The sequence below is a fragment of the Rattus norvegicus genome, chromosome 15, assembly GCF_036323735.1.
Source record: "Rattus norvegicus strain BN/NHsdMcwi chromosome 15, GRCr8, whole genome shotgun sequence".
NCBI lineage: Eukaryota > Metazoa > Chordata > Mammalia > Rodentia > Muridae > Rattus > Rattus norvegicus.
Genome location: NC_086033.1, coordinates 10,299,930 through 10,319,305, shown reverse-complemented (window position 1 = coordinate 10,319,305; position 19,376 = coordinate 10,299,930). Strand labels below are relative to the sequence as shown.

At 45.6% G+C, this 19,376-nt stretch overlaps 1 protein-coding gene and 1 long non-coding RNA gene across 23 annotated transcripts in view; one reads left to right on the top strand and one right to left on the bottom strand.

Annotated features, from left to right (window-relative positions):
- Positions 1-19,376, top strand: part of Thrb (thyroid hormone receptor beta) — a 349,278-nt gene that overhangs the window by 145,926 nt on the left and 183,976 nt on the right. For 14 of the 22 annotated variants that reach the window (XM_063273969.1, XM_063273981.1, XM_063273971.1 and 11 more), the window contains one exon: positions 5,630-5,708. The exons of 2 other annotated variants lie outside the window; for them this stretch is intronic. The gene's annotated coding sequence lies outside the window, so the exon portion shown is untranslated. Of the gene's footprint in view, positions 1-5,629; positions 5,716-19,376 lie in introns of all 22 variants that reach the window. 6 more of the 22 variants (XM_063273982.1, XM_063273975.1, XM_063273978.1 and 3 more) reach the window with 1 other exon arrangement.
- LOC134482083 (uncharacterized) lies at positions 822-18,807 on the bottom strand. The gene is made up of 2 exons (XR_010058095.1): positions 13,018-18,807; positions 822-12,887 (listed from the first exon to the last, which is right to left on the bottom strand). It is a non-coding gene; the product is annotated as an uncharacterized LOC134482083 (long non-coding RNA).

Below are 19,376 nucleotides of genomic sequence, written 5' to 3'. Positions count from 1 at the left end.
AACCTTAAAAAGTAAGTCTCATGTTAGTGAACATGACTTAAAGTTACCTTTAAAAGGAAAAGATAGGAAAACAATCTGTACCACTTAAGTTTTACAAAGGAAAGCCAAAGTGTAAGAAATGTCTCTAAAAACTATTAGGCATTGTTCACATAGCTATACAAAAGGATCCATCAGCCCAGCAGAGAGCAAACCACTGGGGAGAGGTAGGAAGAAATAAGGGAAGGAAGCAGAAAGCAAGAGGGAGGAGAGGTCACACAATAAGAAATCAACTTTAAAATTACTAAGAGATGAATTTTTACAATGAATATATTAAGGAACAAACAAACAAAAACCCCACTGCTCACTGCTCTGCAGAGGACCCGAGTGTGGCTCCCAGCACCTCTATCAGGAACCTCACAACCTAAAGCCCTAGCTCCAGGGGACCTGACACCCCCTTCTGCTTCCCTCAGGAGAAAGCAGGACCTTCAGACGTCATACATGACTGAAACAGCCTCTGTTCTCTATTCAGAAATGCCAGTCTTGCTGTAAAATGGCAATTTCTTTTTTTTAGATTTTTAATTTACATTTCAAATGTTATCCCCTTTTCTGGTTTCCCGTCCATAAACCCCCTATCTCATCCCCCCTCTCCCTGCTTATCTGAGTGTGTTCCCCTACCACCCATCCTTTCTCACCTCCCCACCCTGACAGTCCCTTACACTGGGACATTCAGCTTTGGCAGGACCAAGGGCTTCTCCTCCCATAGGTGCCCAACAATGTCATCCTCTGCTACATATGCAAATGGGTCTGTCCATGTGTAGTCTTAGGGTAGTGGTTTAGACCCTGGGAGCTCTGGTTGATTGGCGTTGTTGTTCTTATGGAGTTGCAAACCTTTTCAGCTCCTTCAGTCCTTTCTCTAACTCCTCCATTGGGGACCCCATTCTCAGTCCAATGGTTGGCTGTGAGCATCCACCTCTGTATTTGTCAGGCTCTGGCAGAGCCTCTCAGGAGACAGCTATATCAGGCTCCTGTCAGCATGCACTTCTTGGCATCAGCGATATTGTCTGGGTTTGGTGGCAGTATATGGGCTGGATCCCCAGGTGGAGCAGTCTCTGGATGGCCTTTCCTTCAGTCTCTGCTCCACACTTTGCCTTTGTATCTCCTCCTGTGAATATTTTTGTTCCCCCTTCCAAGAAGGGCTGAAGCATCTGCACTGTAGATTGGTTTCATGTGGTCTGTAGATTGTATCTTGGGTAATCCGAGCTTTTGGGCTAATATCCACTTATCAGTGTGTGCATACAATGTTTTTTTTCTTGTTTTGGGGTTTGTGCGTGTGTTTGTGTGTGTGTGTGTGTGTGTGTGTGTGTGTGTGTGTGTGTGTGTGTGAGAGAGAGAGAGAGAGAGAGAGAGAGAGAGAGAGAGAGAGAGATTGGGTTACCTCCCTCAGAATGATATTTTCTAGTTCCAACCATTTGTCTATGAATTTCATAAAGCCGTTGTTTTTGATAGCTGAGTAATATTCCATTGTGAAGATGTACCACATTTTCTGTATCCATTCCTCTGTTGAAGGGCATCTGGGTTCTTTCCAGCTTCTGGCTATTATAAATAAGGCTGCTACGAACATAGTGGAGCACGTGTCTTTGTTATATGTTGGAGCATATTTTGGGTATAAGCCCAGGAGTGGTATAGCTGGGTCCTCAAGTAGTGCAATGTCCAATTTTCTGAGGAACCTCCAGACTGCTTTTCAGAGTAGTTGTACCAGTCTGCAATCCCACCAGCAATGGAGGAGTGTTCCTCTTTCTCCACATCCTTGCTAGCATCTGTTGTCACCTGAGTTTTTGATCATAGCCATTCTGATTGGTATGAGGTAGAATCTCAGGGTTGTTTTGATTTGCATTTCCCTAATGACTAAGGTTGTCCTATGCAATGCCATATATATTGAGACCTGGAACCCCTGCAATATATATATAAAGAAAAAGCCTGACTTGCTTCAACAGCTCTGACCCTGTGCATAAGGGAATACAATATGCCTGTCAAAATAAATTTGAAAAATATTCAGCAAACCCTTTAAAAACGAATGCAGAGGGAACATGGGCTGCTCACACATTTGGTCTACTATTTCAGGTAAGAGCTGAGACACGAGAGATGGTCGAATAGACAGATGGACAGAGATTGATTTTTGATTAGCCAGATGTGCTGCCCCCCAACTTTAATCCCAGGACTTAGGAGGCAGAAACAAGCCACTCTGTGAGCTGAGGCCAGCCTAGTTTTCATAGTAAATTTTGAGCTACATAATGGGACCCTGTTGCAAAATAAATAAACAAATATATGACATATAAGTTTAACCCTTTCCGAGCTTTGCAGTAAAATTATACATTATGTAATTGCTAGTTCCTTCTGTGTTGTTTTGTCTGTTCACCATTACCGCCTGCCCCTAAAATAGATCAAGGGAAGAGCCATTTATAAATAACATATGAGTGGACCAAGTTAAAGAAACTTTATTTGTCCTTTACCCTTCAATTTGCATTAATTGGGAGCAGCAGTGAGAAACAGGGCCAACCTCACCTCAGCTCAGATGACTAAGCAAAAAGGAGTGGCTTCCCACCCACAAATAAATGTATCCCAAGTTGGAATACAAATCAGTTACAAAACAGGGTTCTTTTGAAACTACAAAATAGCCGCACTAGTAACATAGTTTTGCCCCAATTTTAAAAGGTGTAAAAGACACGAGTTTCTAAACTACAGTGGCTCCAGGAAAGGATTCTCATCTCCATTTTGGACAGTCTCCTTTGAGCTCTGAGCAAATTCCCAGTTCCCTGTCTTCTAAAGAGAAGAGTTAAAACCAGGTTTAGGTTGGGAGGGTTTAGGATCCAGCTACCCTCTTTAAATGGCCTTCTGCACTGCCAAGTCACCACCCTGAGCTTGTCTACTGGACTAGCCTTGTTTGCAGAAACACTGTGAAGGAGATGCTGCTTGTATTACACAGATTCTGGGGCCACCTCCCCAGCGCCAACATCTCCAGTTCTTTAAGGTTTTCACTTTGAAACCAGCATCTGTCATAGGGCATTCAGAGTGTGGCCCCACCAGTGTCTCCCTTACTATTGGGTATGATACTTAATCTTTCTCTGCCTGCCATTTCCCAGTGTGGAAAATACTATCTCATGCGGTCACTGTGAGGACTAAAGCATGAAAAATTACTGCTACAAGCCATAAAGTATACTTTATAAAAATTTATTAGTGAATTGCCTGTGCCCCAAGCACTCTGGAGGCTGCAGAACATCGCAAGTTCTAAGCCAGCCTGGGCTACATGATGAGCTCCAGGCTGGTCTTGGAAACAGAAGGGGACCTATCTTAAAAAGAAGAAGGTACAATAAAAATTAAAATGAGTATTTAATGTAAATCAGGTGGGGGCTTCATATTGTTTTCGTGTAACCACATTCAAATCTATTCCTTAGAGTCTAAGTTAAAATTAAATTATTAAATTATATATTTATATATATATATATATGAAGTTTGATATTTCTACAGGAATCACTGTTTGTTTTTAGATATTCATGCCAGGGCCCAGGATGTGCTTGTACTCAAAACTACCAATAAAACCAAACTCAAAGCTACCAATAAAACCAAATCAGCCCCAAGCACAAACCTCTTTGCTCTATTGATTCCCTCTTTGGAAATGCTTTTAGGATACATCATGCTCCTCCACGTCTTGGTCTCTAGCCCTATACTATCAGCAGTTCCCCACTCACTGGAGGTTGCAGATGAGAAGGTTTATGACAAGAACTTCATGACAAGAGCAGTGGAGAGGGATTTTGAAGAAAATAAGCGAATACATCTCCAGAGTCATCTTTAATGTGGCTTTCACGTGAAAGATGTTAGCAATGATCAGTTTTAATAAGTATGGGTTGCTGGTATGGCCTGCATGTTCTGCATGGGGGTATGGTGTGGATGAGCCTTCCTGGATACAAGGTCAGGCGTGAGTACGGCAGCAGAGTAAACCTTCGGGTGCCCAACACGTGCTGCACATGTCCAAGGGACCAGGACTTCCTTTATGTGATAAACAGGGACTTTTCGTGCATGTAGACATGTATAGCATAGTCAAGAACTCTGTACAATTAGGATATGTGGTTTTTCAATGTAGACAAAGACATACCGAAATAGCAAGTCACGTCATGTGGTGAATTTGCAGCTCCTGTGTTGTGGCGTTTGCTCAGGACGTAGATTTGTTCCACAAGAATGAGGAGCTGAGCTCCAGCTCATGGTATTCTCGTGAAAAGTTGGGCGCGTTGGTCACTCCAGCACCGCAGGTGTTCTTACGTCACAAGATGAACGCACTGCTAACCTGTGTGGCAGTGGCTTGTCTTTCTGTCTGTTCTTAGGGGCATAACAGCTTTACTTCGGGGCTGCTTTGCCCTCTTCATTACTCTTCCCATAAGGTCAGGGAGCAGCCTGTCCCTGGTCAAGGACTCTTGGAAGATGCTTTAAGACCACCAATATGCTTGGGTCTGCAGCAGGTGGGAAGAGTGAGTGGGCCAGCTTCTCAGTGAGCTTAAGCAGAGAATGGCAATTTAGAGATATAATATTTATGACATACACCAATGCAAACAAAAACCACCAATGCCCAAGCCAAGAAAAGGTGGTTCACTGTTGCAATCCCGGTACTCACAAGCCTGAGGCAGGAAGATCACCATTAGTTTAGGTCAGCCTGAATTATAGACTGAGTTCAAGGACAGCCAGGGCTGCAGAACTGAGACCTTGTCTCCAAAACAAAACAAAATAACCCATAAGCACACCGTTGCCATGGATACATAGATATTTTTGTGAATACAAAAGAAGCAAAGACTGGCAATTTATAAATCAACTTACGATCCAGCCTCCGGGCAGGGCCTTAAGGATAATTATACCAATACTCTTTTATTACGTTGGTGAAACAGAAAGAATCAATATGAAAAAGGAAAAAAAATAATTCTCTTCAGCTCTGAGTGTCAGGAATCTAGATGTTTATGTGCCTAATCTCTGACAGAGACTTCTCAGTTCCCCACAACCATTAGAGAAGTTATGAAGCCACAGCTGAAGGGCAGCTTGCCATGAACCATGGAGACCCTTAGACACAGGTTCTGCCCCTTGCCACCAGCCCTCAGCAGGTCTCTAGGCAACTCCACTTTGGGCTGGGATGAGGACCCATGCAGCCCTCTCTCAAGGCAGGAACAAGGAAGGAGTAACACCTTCACCAACAAAGTGAGGCCAGCTCAACCCTAGACTGGGAGACTGCCTCTCACTAGCATAAGATCTCCCGTGACCTGGAGGTTCATTTTGCTTCTCAGCCTGCTTCCCAGGTTGGGAACGTAAAACTCTTGGGCACTGTTCTTGAAGCCCCATAGAAAAGGAGGTCTTTGGGAGGCTCAAAGGTTGTCCCCTATAAGAGCTATGCGGCTACAGCCTAGTGTTAGCCTCTCTTTCCACAAAACTGTGTCCAGTTCAGAATGAGATTTCATCTAAGTCAACTTACATTTATTCAAAATAAGAGACAGCCCTGAATCTGGACCTCCTTTAAAGACAGAAATAACAGCAGGTACCGACTAATCAAATATTGGGGAGCTTACATTTTTTTTTAAAAATGTGTATTTACATTCTTGTGTTTCCTGTTTTCCAGATCCGTGGTTTCCCTCTCCTTAGTCTGCTGGAGGACGCGCGTGGTGGTACCAAGTTCCACACATGACTTAATGAATAAGGTCAGAGGTCAGCCTTAACTTGCTGTTTGCATTCGCGGTTATTGTAGCTGCCAATTGAACTCTCGTGTCTTCAAACTTGAGGCATCATCACTTTTTAAAATAGTTTATTTAGCATAGCTAAATAAAAGGTTGGTATTCCAGAGAAATACAAGGTATCGTGTGGCTAAAACCATATCTAGGTGAAGAGATGAGGTTAATCTACTCAAGGGAAGAAGGGCAATCCAGCTGGCTGGATGGAGACATTCCTCTTGTTTCACAAGAAAACTGTGCTTGAAGGATCTAAACCCATCTCTAGTATCTTTTCCTTGAGTGAAAAATAAAAAAAGAATTGGATAAGTCCTGGTTAGATTAAGCGGCAGGGATCAGGGGGCAGAGCAGGTAGAGGAGGTTCCCTTGGCTCGCCCATCCCCCCTTCATCTAGAGGAGTGTGGCAATGTCACTCAGCCTGCCTGGAATGCTGGGCTGTTTTGAAGCTGGTTTGTTTTCATGGCTAGAACAACATTTCCGTTTGTCTCTGCATCTAAGGCTGTGTCAGCACTTTCTGCCTGTGTTCATTATTTTTAGCTGTCATCAACTCACCGTAGAAAGGAGGCAGTGGTAGCGTGCAGGCCCGTCCAGGGTCTGCTGGAGTCTGTGGAAGTTCTGGCTGGCAGCAGAGTGGGGTCTTTTGAATGCGGTCTTTGTGCCTCTCTTGGCCCGTGGCCTCTGGCCTATTGTCTAGGCTTCTAGGTGCTGGTGTTGTCTGATGCTAGCCAGTGCTAACATTACCATCCTCGGTGCTCAGGCCCTCCCCTGGGAGTCCCCAGTCTGGCTTCCTCTTCTCCCTCCTCCATGGCTATTGCTGCTCTCTCAGCAGTAACCAGACTGCTAATTTATAGACCGCCACGAAATGGGATCACATAAGAACCCTGAGATTTGTGGTTCTTTAATGCAAATACGCAATGGTTAATATTTCCCATGCTGCTAACATTTCCATGAATCATTTCTCCTTTCCCGAATGCAGCTTTTCAACGAACCCCAATTCTCACAACATAGAAAGGGACAGCTGTGCTGTTTAAGAATGGGAAGAGTAGGGGTTGAGGATTTAGCTCAGTGGTAGAGCACTTGCCTAGGATGCGCAAGGCCCTGGGTTCGGTCCCCAGCTCTGAAAAAAAAGAACCAAAAAAAAAAAAAAAAAAAAAAAAAAGAATGGGAAGAGTACCTATGAACCCCTCCCCCAACCTCTGCTTCCTCCTCATCCCTCCCCCAACCAAACTGTCATCTGAAGTCCTCCATCCCAAGGAAGAAACTCAGGAGACCTAAGGAAACCCACACACCACCATCCCTGCAGAGTGGCCCTTTGATTTCAGACATAAAGTCCATAGGGGTTTCTCTACATGCTCAGACCATAAAGCATTAGACCCAAAGGGACAATCTATGAATCCATTTTTATATATTTCTAGAAAAGGCTTGGTCCATCTATAGTAACAGGAATTAGTGTAGTCACTATTACCTCAGGAAGAAGGAGGCATTGGCCAGGGGCCAGGAGCATAAGAAAGTTGTCTGGAATGACGGGGTGCTGTATACCTTTCTAGAGTGTGCCCCACATGGCCTGTGTCAAAAGTCACCTGTACACTCAAGACTAAGAATTGTCATTCCGTGAACTAGAGAGATAAAGAGTAGAAGAACACAAACATTATAGGTAGGTCCTTATTGAGTGAAAGGACACCCACCAGATATTTGTACCTGAACAACTTCTTAAAGCTGCGTGGACTACATTGTAGCCCTGGTCCTCAACACAGTTCCTGAGGTTTGGGGACACCTGCTGACCATGCAGTGCCTTCCTGAAGTAAAATAATAGGAACAGCTCTATTTTCTTAAAATCTCCACCTACTCCTTTGGATGCTTTTCAATGACTATAAAATGCAAGATTGCGTTTATCATGGCAGGCACTGGGGTGGAAAATGGGCCTGTGTCTTATCTGTAAAGTAGCAGCTCTTGGATTCTGCTGCTTGCTCTTGATGACCGCCCCTCCCTGCATTCTTCTGTGACATTTGCCGGTCTCTCCAGCCCTTTCCTCAGCCTGAAGCACTTCAGACCGTTCTTAAATTTTTCCATGCCTTTGTTTAGAAGTTGGGCAGAAGGCGACATTGAAATGTAGCTAAGGACGTCCACCAAGAGGAGACTCAGGGCCTGCCTTGGGAAAACTGATGGGAAGTAGGGAACGTTTTTTGAGCAGGAAGTAAAGGGATCCATGAGGGTCTCAGGGGCAGAGCAGGAGGATGTGAAGGTGCCCCACCCAGCCTTGGAGGCGATCGTACGTTTCTTCAGACAGGACAGACTTCCTGGGACTTGGGAGATTTCCCAGCCAAAGCCAAGACAACGAGTAGCCAAAATGCATCCCAGGAACACAGATTTCGTTCACTAATGAGGCTATGGTAAAACTGAATCATCTGTAAAACATTTTTTTTAAATAACCAGAACAGTTTTTTAACCCACACACACGCCATGCTTGGAATGCACATGACGCAAATTTCCTAATCAAACCGAATTTAATTTAGCAAATTTTCTTCCAGCCAGCTTAGCGCGCATGAGAACAGAAATGGAATTATGTAAGGCAGGAGTTGGAATAGTGCTTGCTTCCTTGTGATTCAAGTCATTGAGAGCGAGCCGGGCCACATGGAGCCCGCCGAGACAGAAAAGGCATTTTCTCCTTCACTCTGCTGACAGGGAGCGAGAAGTCCCTTCCTACAGCCAGGGTTTAAGATGTGCTCCAGCCCCAAACCTGACCCTACCCTCTCCCAATGCAACATGGGATTTCAGTTTCCCATGAGACGAGAAGAAGTGTCAATCATTGAAATCTACGCTGTGAATATTTTCTCTGTTACTTTTATTTTTACAATTTAAACAATACACCTGTTATAACGAGGCTTACCACCTAGTATAACTCAGCCCAGTGTGGTGTCTTATACCTGTCTGTAATCTTAGCATTTGGGAGGATGGATCAGAAAAAGTCTCCATGAAGTCAAGGCCAGCCTGGGCTATATAGTCAGTTCCAGGTCAGCCTAGATCACATAGAAAGACCCTGCTCAAAAAAAAAAAGTGTGTGTGTATGTGTGTGTGTGTGTGTGTGTGTGTATGTGTGTGTGTACATAAGATATAAAGTGTATGAAAATTATATCAATGGGTAGAAGTTTCTTTTCCACAGATGAGTAAGCTATAAGCATATGCAGTACAATGCTTTATACTAACCTTTTACAGTTCCCAAAACTAACTTGTATACTTAACAAGAGGGGAGATTTTATATTAAGTATTAAGACCAAGGCTACAGGAAAAATGAAATTAAAAGGTAATGAAAGTTGAAGCAAAAATTGTAAGAAGTAAGAAGGACTGCTGGTCTGTAGAAGAGTCCAGGACAGGAGCAGACTGCTAGCAGGCTCATACTTGAAGGCTTCTCTTGACCTCGAGTCTCATCAGCTGTGTATGTCCCTTTCAGGGCGAATGTCTCGTGGACTGCTTTGAGCTAGCTGTCTCTAAGCTTGGTCCGTTCTTCCTTCAGGCCTCACCCAGCTAACTTCCCCCTTTCCCCGCTGCCTTTGCTTGCTCTTGGTTTAAGCAGCAGCCTGAACACGTTCAAACAGCACATTCCTGGAAGGTCTTTAACAGGTGAGAGTGTCCTGTTAAGAGTTTATCTCCTTCCACTTTCCTCTATTTTTTCTAGTGTTGCTATTGAGCTAAAAAAAAAAAAAAAACCAAAAGCATCCTCACAGGATAACAGACATCACCTCATGCTCATGTTGCTTCTGTTGCCTGTTTCTAGACCAAGAGTTAGAGGTGCCAGGGGGCCATGTCCAAACCCCTCACTGTCCCAGTGACAGAGTGGCCCTTAACTAGACCTTCCCATCTGAAATGAATCAATGTATCCTGTCAGCTAATGGCTTTGTAAACAACTAAATTTGTGAAGAGAATTTAGAGACTGCCATAAAAGGAAACTATAATGAACTAGAGTTTGAACACAAGGTTCATTTTGTAGCAGGAGGCGAGCCCTCTGATCATCAGAGACTTGGATTCTTCTTACGTTTCTCTCAAGTATTGGCTGCTTCCTCCGGACTTCTTGGTTCAGGATTCCTGCTGGAGCTCTAGTAGAGAGCAGGATTGTAGGGTAAAAAAGCACCATGTTTCCCACTAACTGATCTTACTAGAATTCCACCCTTCCGCTGACTCCTGGCTGCAAAGCAAGCATGGCTGGGCACCTTGCCGTCTTAAAGCAATGTAGAAGCCGGTCCCGAAGGAGCACCAGACCCCCAACCTGGTTGCAATTAGAAAGCTGATAGAGTGGAGCCGTCTGTGGGAGCAGGTGCATCAGCTACCCACCTGTGCAGTCCAAAGCTTTGCAGAGAAGGTATACTCATCCCTCTTCATGTGCAATGGTTCATACGCATGTACACCTACATTCAGAGAAACCCTTCGGGACATAATCTAAGCTTTTATGAAAGAGATCTCAGCACATAAAAGAATTCCCTGGTCTCTTTCTTTCTAACCAGAAAATCAGCAAGACTTCCATGATACGGTCTATCAGCAGCGGCCCATAAGTAACGCATAGCTAAGGATGTACACACATACCACAAAGGCAAAGCAAACTTTCATGGCTCTGTGCCAGCGGATTAAGTTTGAGCTGGCAAACGTATAGGCCTTTCAGGGGGTTGGGAGAAGGGACAAAGATAGTCACGGAATCGCTGTAAGAAAGTACGCAAAAGGAAGTGGTCATGTTGGGACTGGAAGGGCCACTGTTTGTTCTTCCTTCCTTCCTTCCTTCCTTCTCCTCCTTCACACCTTGCCTCCTTCCTTCCTTTTCTCCCTCTTACGTGCCTCCCCCTCTTTTCCCCTCTCCTTTCCACTGGGAGATACAGCCGCATGCCTTTGGGAACTGCATCTTCTAAGATTTTCATTTCGTATCCTTCCAAAGGACAAAGAATTCATTGCAAGCCATCCTTGCATCCTTTGAGGGAGGCAGGTGATATCTTGCTGTGGCAGCTGACAGAGTCAGGGCCCATCTGCGGCGCTGACAGATCTGCGGAGCCAGAGCCCTCTTCATGACCATTCAGGATTCCTCCTGCCCCATAGCACATGACCCTCCCTGATAAGCACTTCCCGCGGGGTTCAGCAAGAATGATACAAGTTTGCCAGTGCAAAGCCTGTTGTTACTTTGCGCTTAACAGTCTTTGGCTCCTAAGCTTCACTCGATGTTGTAACTTGGCTGCAACTGTATCAACTTGGATGGGTGGTTATAGTTCCTCCCGTTGCACTTCTGTTGGCCAGGAGCAGGCTGGTTGCATCCCGTGCCTGCGACTCCTCCAGGTGTCTCTATGGAGCTCACTGAGACAGATGCTCTGTAATAGCCGAGACCATGTCTCTAATTAAAGATAAATGCCTGTGTGCTCCTATAGTAGAGGGATGAAGGCATCCATGTGAAAAACACCAACTGTAAGCCCATGGTTAGCGTGGAGAGAGGAGGAAAGAGGAGAGAGGGGTCATTAGTGGTTTGCTACACATTACTCCTCATTGAGAGATGAAGCACCTGTGGGTGGTGGGCAGATCCATGTGCGTGATGACGTCTTGTCTTCTTCTAAAGCTGTCTTACGATTTAAGTGCCCTTCTTAAGGGCAACATTATTTGAGTCCTTGGAATGAAGTCATCACTTTTTGAGCTGTCTGTGTGTTTACTTGTTAGAACTGTCTAGAGGGCTTCTTGACACAGTGTCCTAGGTTCCACATGCCGTCTGCTGTCCGGCCGGTTGGGAAGCCAGCTAGGAGCCTACATCCCAGCAAGCTTCCCTGTGGTGTAGATACTGTAAAGTCATACCTGGCCACTGATCTGAGAGAGTCCGTCGGCCTGTTTGTCTGCCGCCATTATTCTACCAGTGTCTGCTTTGTAACTAAGCTTTTGGCTCAGCTCTGGAACTAACCCAAGTGTCTACCATGGAAGAATGAAGACACGCCCTCTGCTGGAACGGAGTCAAGACCACTCTGTGCAGCTGAGCTGGTTGTGCCTCTGGTGCCCACTTGAGCAACTGGTAGCCAAAGAAACAGACCGGTGTTTGCAAAACATCATAGTGCTACTTTGGTATAAATATGTGTAATAAAGTGTTTTTACCTGTTTCCAAAAATAACAATTCTGAGACTCACATAGGTTTACAACTACTTGGGCCCGTATAACTAGGCATGTTCTCTGACTAGCTCACGAGTTAATAACCCGTTCATTCTCATCTAAGTTCTGACACAAGGCTGGTTACCTCTGCTCAGGTTCATACATCTGTCCTCATGCAGGCTCCAGGGCCAATCCTCTTGCGCCTCTCTCTATCCCAACGTCCTTTCTTCCTACTGTAATCCCACCTGCTATTTCCTGCCTCTGCTATGGACCAACCAGCTTTATTTTACAGGTGAATCTTCTCGAAAGACGTAAGAGATCCCTTCTACAAATATGCAATGTGGTCCAGGGAGATTGGCAGGACCCTCAGACACAAACTATAAAGCAGGGCAGGAGATAGGGCAAGACTTCCGGAAGGACAGTGAGCTTCCCTGGGTCTGCAAAGGTAAAGTTATGTGGGGAGTGGGAAGGGAAGTGGCCGCAGACAGAAGTCTGCAGAGGGATTTATACTGCAGTAATTATAGCAATGTAAAGAGTTTAGCGCGATCACCAGCACTGCCAAGGTGAATGTCTGTTTAAGATTCTCAAATTGGACCTGATGGCAGGGGAGAACCATTGTAAAGATTAGGCAGATAGAACTAGACAGAGAGTTAAGAGCAGGGCCGCTCGTCCAGAGGATCCAGGTTCAATCCCCAGCACCCACATAGCAGCTTATAAGAGTCTGTTAGCTCCAGTTCCAGGGGATCTGATGCCCTCTTCTGGCTTCTGTGGGCACTGCATGCATGTGGCATACAGACCCGGGCTCAGGCACACAAGTGCATACGCATAAAATAAGTAAATAATTTTTTTAAAAAAGAAAAATTAGACACAGCAGTGGTTTGGTTCGGTTTTCTATTTCATCTGTGACTAGGTTATGTCATGTAGGGAGGGGTTGGAGATGAGATCAGACACAGTGGGCCGCATTGGTAGCGTTGGATGAGCCTCTGTGTAAAGTCGTGCATGCTGAATTCAGGCACTTCCGTTAAGACTGGAGGGGTGGGAGGAACTCAGGGACTACGGGGAAATCAAAGTTGGTGAGCACAGGGTCAGTACACTGTAGGAAGCAACCGGAGGCTTCCTGTGCACACTCCCCACCACTCATAAGACGACACGTCATACTTCTCAATGGCCAAGGACCGCCCACCTTCAGCAGATTAAGGACGGTTTCCTTAAATGTAGATTTTGAAGAACTTTTTCCTGTCTTTTTCATTATATTTTTTTTCTAATTTTTTGTGCCCAGCGTTGGTTGTCTGTCTCTCTAACAGTCAGGTACCTGAAGGCGCCTGCCTGGCTCTTCCGTCACCTCCTAACAGCTTTGAGCCAGTTGCTGTCCTGCCATTAAGGCTAACCTGAGCACATCATTTAACTAACCTTTGTTACGTTTCCGCTCTGTGATAAAAGACCATAACCAAAAGCCATTTATGGAAGGAGGAGTCTACTGGCTTAAGGTTGCAAAAGAGTAAGAGTCTGTCCTGGGAGGGAAGCGTGGCTGTGAATGGCCGGTGCGGTGGGAGGAGCTGGAAGCTGATGGCGTGGTGGGAGGAGCCGGAAGTTGAGAGCTCACATCCTTAACCACACGCAGGAAGCAGGAAGTGAGGTGAAAAGGGGGCCAATCTCAAAGCCCACCCCCAGCAGCATATCTTCTCCAAAGCTACACTACATAAACTTCCCCAAAACAGCACCACCAGTTAGAAGCCACACGTTAAAATGAGGGAGCCTACAGGGGACATTTTTCATTTAAAGCACTACAGCTCCCATCAAATACAGCCCTTCACTGCCCTGGCTCCCCTTTCTGCTCTTCTTCTACATTTACCACAAAACGTTTGACCCTTTCATGTGTGATGTTATTCTGTGATTGGTCCCTTGTTTGAGTTTGTTTTTGGTTTTGTTGCTGTTATTCATTGATTCGATTTGAGATAAGGACTTACTGTGTTTCCCAAGCTGGCCTGGAACACCTAGACTCAAGTGACCTTCTGACCCCATTGCCCAGGTAGCAAGACCAGGCTTATGCCGTCATGCCAGATTCGCTTGCAAACTCCGTATAGTAAACTGTAATTCCCCTGCCAGTGGGCACAAGGAACCTAGAAGTATTCTGGTTCCCTTCGTGACAGTTAGGTGCTCTCTCATCTGGAGAGCCCTTAGTCACCATTTTGCTACTTTTGAAAAAGAATAAATGTTTCCTTAAAATACTCCTTAGCAGTGGGAGAATGAGTGAAATCCTGTAGCGCTTACCTGGATGGAACAAAAAAAATTATTTTATCAAAACCATGTTCATCTCTGTCATAAATTATCTAATTGTTTAGTTGTGTTAAACACACATTTTAGTTGTAATCAATGATGCTGTGTGAGCCTTGTCACATTGGCAACTGTCTGCACAGACCCTACCAATGATTCCACAGCTTTTTCTAAGCAATGTAAGAAGTCCCGACAAAAGCCAGAAATTTCTGCTTTGCAATAAACTTCCAGCTACCAGCCCATACAGGAGCTAGCCATCATCTCCCTTAGAGAAGACCTGTCATCAATCAAATCAACAGGCTTTCCTCTGTACAAAGTACTATGCTATGCTAGTAGAAAGTACCACCAATTACACGTCTCTGAGGAAACAGCCAGCCTACAAAAGTCATAAGATTCTCCTAGTTGTTGCTACTTGTGTTTCCAGCAAGCCCAAAGGAAAGACAGAGAGATATGGTATCGATGACGGTCGCTTTGGACAACCGGAAATCTTTGATGGCAAGGATAAAACTGTACCGAGCAGGATTGCTTCCTGCACAGGTAGAGAAAAGGCAATGGGTGTAATTCGTATTTCTAACAGCAGCAGTTTTGTTAAGAGGATTTGTTAAGGTGGTGGTGGTGGTGGTGGTGGTGGTGGTGGTGGTGGTGGTGGTGGTGATGATGATGATGATGATGATGCAACTCCTGGTTCTTCCCCAGACTGCTGCTGCACTATGGCTTACTGGTACACGTCTAAAAGTGTTTCACTTCTACTTTAGACCCTGACACAGTGTTAATAGCCTCAAAGTCGGAATTACTTGGGACAGATAACCAGCCAGGGTAGCACTATGTAGACAGTCAAAACCCAAAAACCACACAGTTACCTGATCTGTTAAAACTATTAACTGTTAGCCAAGGGTGGACCGGTCACTTTCCTCCCTGGAAGAGGGGCGTTTAATTTGGCAGATGCCTCATTAGCAATAGCCAGGCTGAGAAGTACATGATAGCTCTTTGCTGCACGGTGTAGGCCTTCCTAATACGGTTCAATTCTTCGATCAACCCAGTCGGGCGCCCATTCGCCACTCCCCTCCCCCATGTGTTCTTGCCTCTCACGGCCAGCCGACAGCACCTGCCGTGGTGTTAGGTGTACAGCATGCATGTAGCAGCATCTACGTGATATACAAAACTGCAAAGAATGTCATTTTGACCTCCAGATAGAACACACCGAAGTCAGTGCTGATTAAATTAGACGCCACTTTATAAGGAGTTAAGCAACTGCCACAAATACACAACGGCAGGCAAACCAACTTGGGAATTGTAAAACTAAAAAGCCCCCGGGGGAAGGGAACAGTCTGCAAACTCTTTGTGTTCTCCGTGAGCATGGTTGTTTCCTACTCATCAGCTCCGGACTGAAAGCAACGTGTCCTACTTTAAGCAGACCTTGCACAGTAGTGTGAATGTTTACAGAGCAAATAACCGGGATGGAAAAATATTTATTTAGCAAAACCTTTACATTCAAAATAGCTGCTCTGTCAAATAAGTCACAGAGTCAGCTTAAGATGGCTTTTCCACTCGGTGCTACTCAAGGCCCGGCTGAGGTGTAGCAGGGCCTTGTTTGGACAGACGCTGAGAAGGGAGCAGAGGTGCACAAGGCCTCATCTGACAGACTAGGGAGAACATAGCTGGGTGTGCTTTTGAGAGAACTGGGGCATGGTGAGCTGCAGTGACCAGTGACAGAACCCTTGGGAACCGACCCCAGACTGTATTTCTAATCCCTTTTGTTTAGATACATGGCTAAGGCTTCTGAAGTCCACTGACAGTCGTCCTCAGAGGAATCTCTCCTGCACACACTGCTACTGGGTTTTCTGGACACCAGATCTGAGGACTCCAAGGTGTTCTTTGCTACTCAAAGTGTATGCAGTAGCTGGCCAGTAGTGTGGATACCACTGGGGACTTGACAGAGCTGTAGACTGTCCCAGCCCCTGCCATCCAGTAACTTAGAACCTATGAGGCCCTGGAGGGATATGTTTTATGCACAGTTATGTTAGGGCTGCCTGAGTTGACACTCCATGTCTCTGCCTCCCCTCTAGCTGGCTATGTTGCATGGTTGATGTTACTGCAGAATCTCCTGTCTGGCTTGGAGTGCATGCATGGGCTGACATTTCGAGAGATAGACACACCAGTTCTCAGCAAAGAGGAAAAAAAAATCTGGAGCATATGATTAGGAGCTAAAGTTAACGGGAGCCTCTGAGGAAGCCGCCACAGTAACCCCGTGGGCCACCTGCTGTGATGATGTCATTTTATGGAAACCAGGACACCGGTGGGCCCCCTTTTAAACGTCAGGGAGAGCAAAAGATGGAGCAACACGGAAGAAGGTGGTAGCACACAGGCAGCTTCACTCACGGGTGCTGTCCTAGGGCCAGCCTGGAACTCGACCATTTAATGCACTTGGAGTGAGGGGCAGTGTTGCTAAAGGCTTTGATCTTTTCTCAGAAAGATTAGACAGAGGGGTAAGACTGAGCTTGAGGCTAAGCTCACAAGCTGCTGAGCCACAGGGGACACCAGCTCCTATGACGAGAGAGCGACATCACCGGGGTGTTCTGAGTCACGACCTTGATAAGAATGACGGAAGAGGAAACAATGTCCCCAGTCATATTTAAGTTCCCAGGCAACTGTCCCCTGTAGCCACCCCCTCCCAGCTCCAGATAAACAGCTGAAGGAAGAGTGCCATGCCTCGGGGCTAGAGAGCCCAAGTCAAAAGCTGGTGGCCAGAGGAGGAGGAGGAGCCTAGGCTCCCCACCCCCATGGCCACCCAAGGAGCACTATACAGCAGTCGGGGAAGCCAAGCCTGACTCAAGCAAGTACAGCATCTGTCTTGCTTGGTAGATGTAGATTAGAGTCAGAAAAGACAAAATAAAGCCATTCAACTCTCCCTCTTCTCAGAAGCTTCAAAAATAATTATAGCTCTCTTACCCTGAACTGACTGTTAAGCTCGTGCCTCTGATTTACTCTCCTGGCTGATTTAAGGACAGACAGCGAATGTCTTCCCAAGTCAATTCTTGGGAAAGTCAGCAAATGTTTTCAACATTGCTCTCTGCCTTCCTACTGTAACAGCTTTCTGCTTGTTAGCAATTGTATTTATTACAGGCTTCTGTGGTTTATTTTCTTGATGAGAAGCTATAATCCAGCACTGTCTGTTAAATATGATGCTGTAATCCAGTGTTGTCTGCTGAATAGGATGCTGTAATCCAGCACCGTCTGTTAAATATGATGCTGTAATCCAGCACTGTCTGCTGAATATGACACAAACTTGTCATGCATGTAATGTTGAATTTTATGTAACTACATTACAAAGAAAAGATCAAGTGAAGGTTATGTTGACGCTGTAATTTTGAGGCCAAAGAGATGTGAGTGTGAGTGCTTGCCACACAGGCATAAGAACCTGAGTTCAGATTTCGTGTGAAGATCCAGATGTGCTCATGCAGGCTTGTAACCCCAGCACTGCTGGGAGAACTGACTAGGCTTGCTGGCTGCCAAGGTGGTCAGTAAGGGACCCTGTGTCAAGAAAGGGATGGAGGGTGACAGAGCAGGACACACAGCAGACCTCCTGTGCCCTGTGCATGTACACATGGGTGGTACACTGCCTATACAGATGATACCACAGTTCTCCCCCTTCCTCTCCGTCTCCCCTCCCCCACCTCTCTCACACACACGTGTAAGCTGCATTGACAAGGTACTCGACTGAATGAGTGACAAATCACTGGTAAGGCAGGTCACTGAAATCAGACACGTATCACACTTGGAACATTTCTCACTCTGAGCATGGCTGGCTTGTGGGTACTGGCTGAATGGCTCAGACTTCAAAATAGTCGTTCCTCACACTTGGAGTCAAGGCTTTAAAAGCAACATGATAAAAACTGTGGACCTCCCTGAAGGAGTGGTTACCCAGTTACCATACACTCTTTCATCGGTTTCTTGGGAGACTTACAAAGTCCCAGAAGCCCGCTTGAGGCTAAAGTCATCTCGTACTGCCATGACTCTATGGCCAGCCTCGTGGCTTTTAGTGCTGATTATTTAGATTTACACAAACTGACAAGAAAATTTGTATTATTCTTATACGTGAAAATAGATGCCATTTTGGAAAGGCGAATGAGAAATGCAAGAAATATCTTACAATTTTAAATTACTAACCTTAGACCTACCTGCCAAACTAATCTTTCCTATTCCCTTTGAGATTCCCTGCCGAGGGCTTTTTAGAGAGAGAGGCTGCTGTGAGGCTCCCTCTGGAAGGTTTAGGAATAGACGATGGGGCTGGAGAAATGGCTCAGTGGTTAAGAGCACTGACTGCCCTTCCAAAGTCCTAAGTTCAAATCCCAGCAACCACATGGTGGCTCACAACCATATGTAATGAGATCTGATGCCCTCTTCTGGTGTGTCTGAAGACAGCTACAGTGTACTTATATAATAAATAAATAAATCTTAAAAAAAAAAAAAGGAATAGACGATGTATGGCTTCTCGGCCTTTTGGCTAAGACCAAGTGTAGGAATAGACGATGCCTCCAGGCATATGGTGTTAGATCTCTGGCACCCTGATCTTTAAGTCTGTCCAGTGAGATGGGACTCAGAGCTTTGCCTGGGTAGAACCTCTTGCTTTGACATAGTTCATACACCAGACACTGTCTCCTTCTTTCACTAGTGACCACCTCCAGTTCACTCATTCTCTAAAAACTACACCCTGACTTGGCCCTCATGGAGATCAGAGCTGGAGAGGGGGAGGAAGCAGACAGGGGCAGGCAGATGAGAAGGCCCTTGCTCTCACCTAGTGACTGCACTCTGCCTTCGTAATCCAATTGCCAAGACCTGCACAGAGAGAAAACAAGGAGCTCTGGTCCACCTGTAGCTTTGACCTCCAGTCTGCAGAGGAAAGCCCAACTCCTGCTCAGGCTGGTCAGATAATGAGTGAGTAGCTCTTTAAGATTGGGGACTTGGATTGTTAAGTGAAATGAGACCTGTTTACATGTTGATGTCACTATTTTATTTGACACTGATATTCACGGCTAAAACTCACTGCTACACACACCAATTAGACCACCGATTCTGACTTCTAATTCGCTGTAGATTGGATTACACGGAATACCCTGGAGTCTTTAATCAAAGCTGCCATGGCAGTCCACACTATAGAAATAGTTTCAGGCATTGGTGTCTTGGTAAACGGAGGGCTGGGATGCTATGGGCCTTCAGGACCTTCTGTGGAATATACAGTCCCAGACCCAAGGATTTGTCCCTCCAATT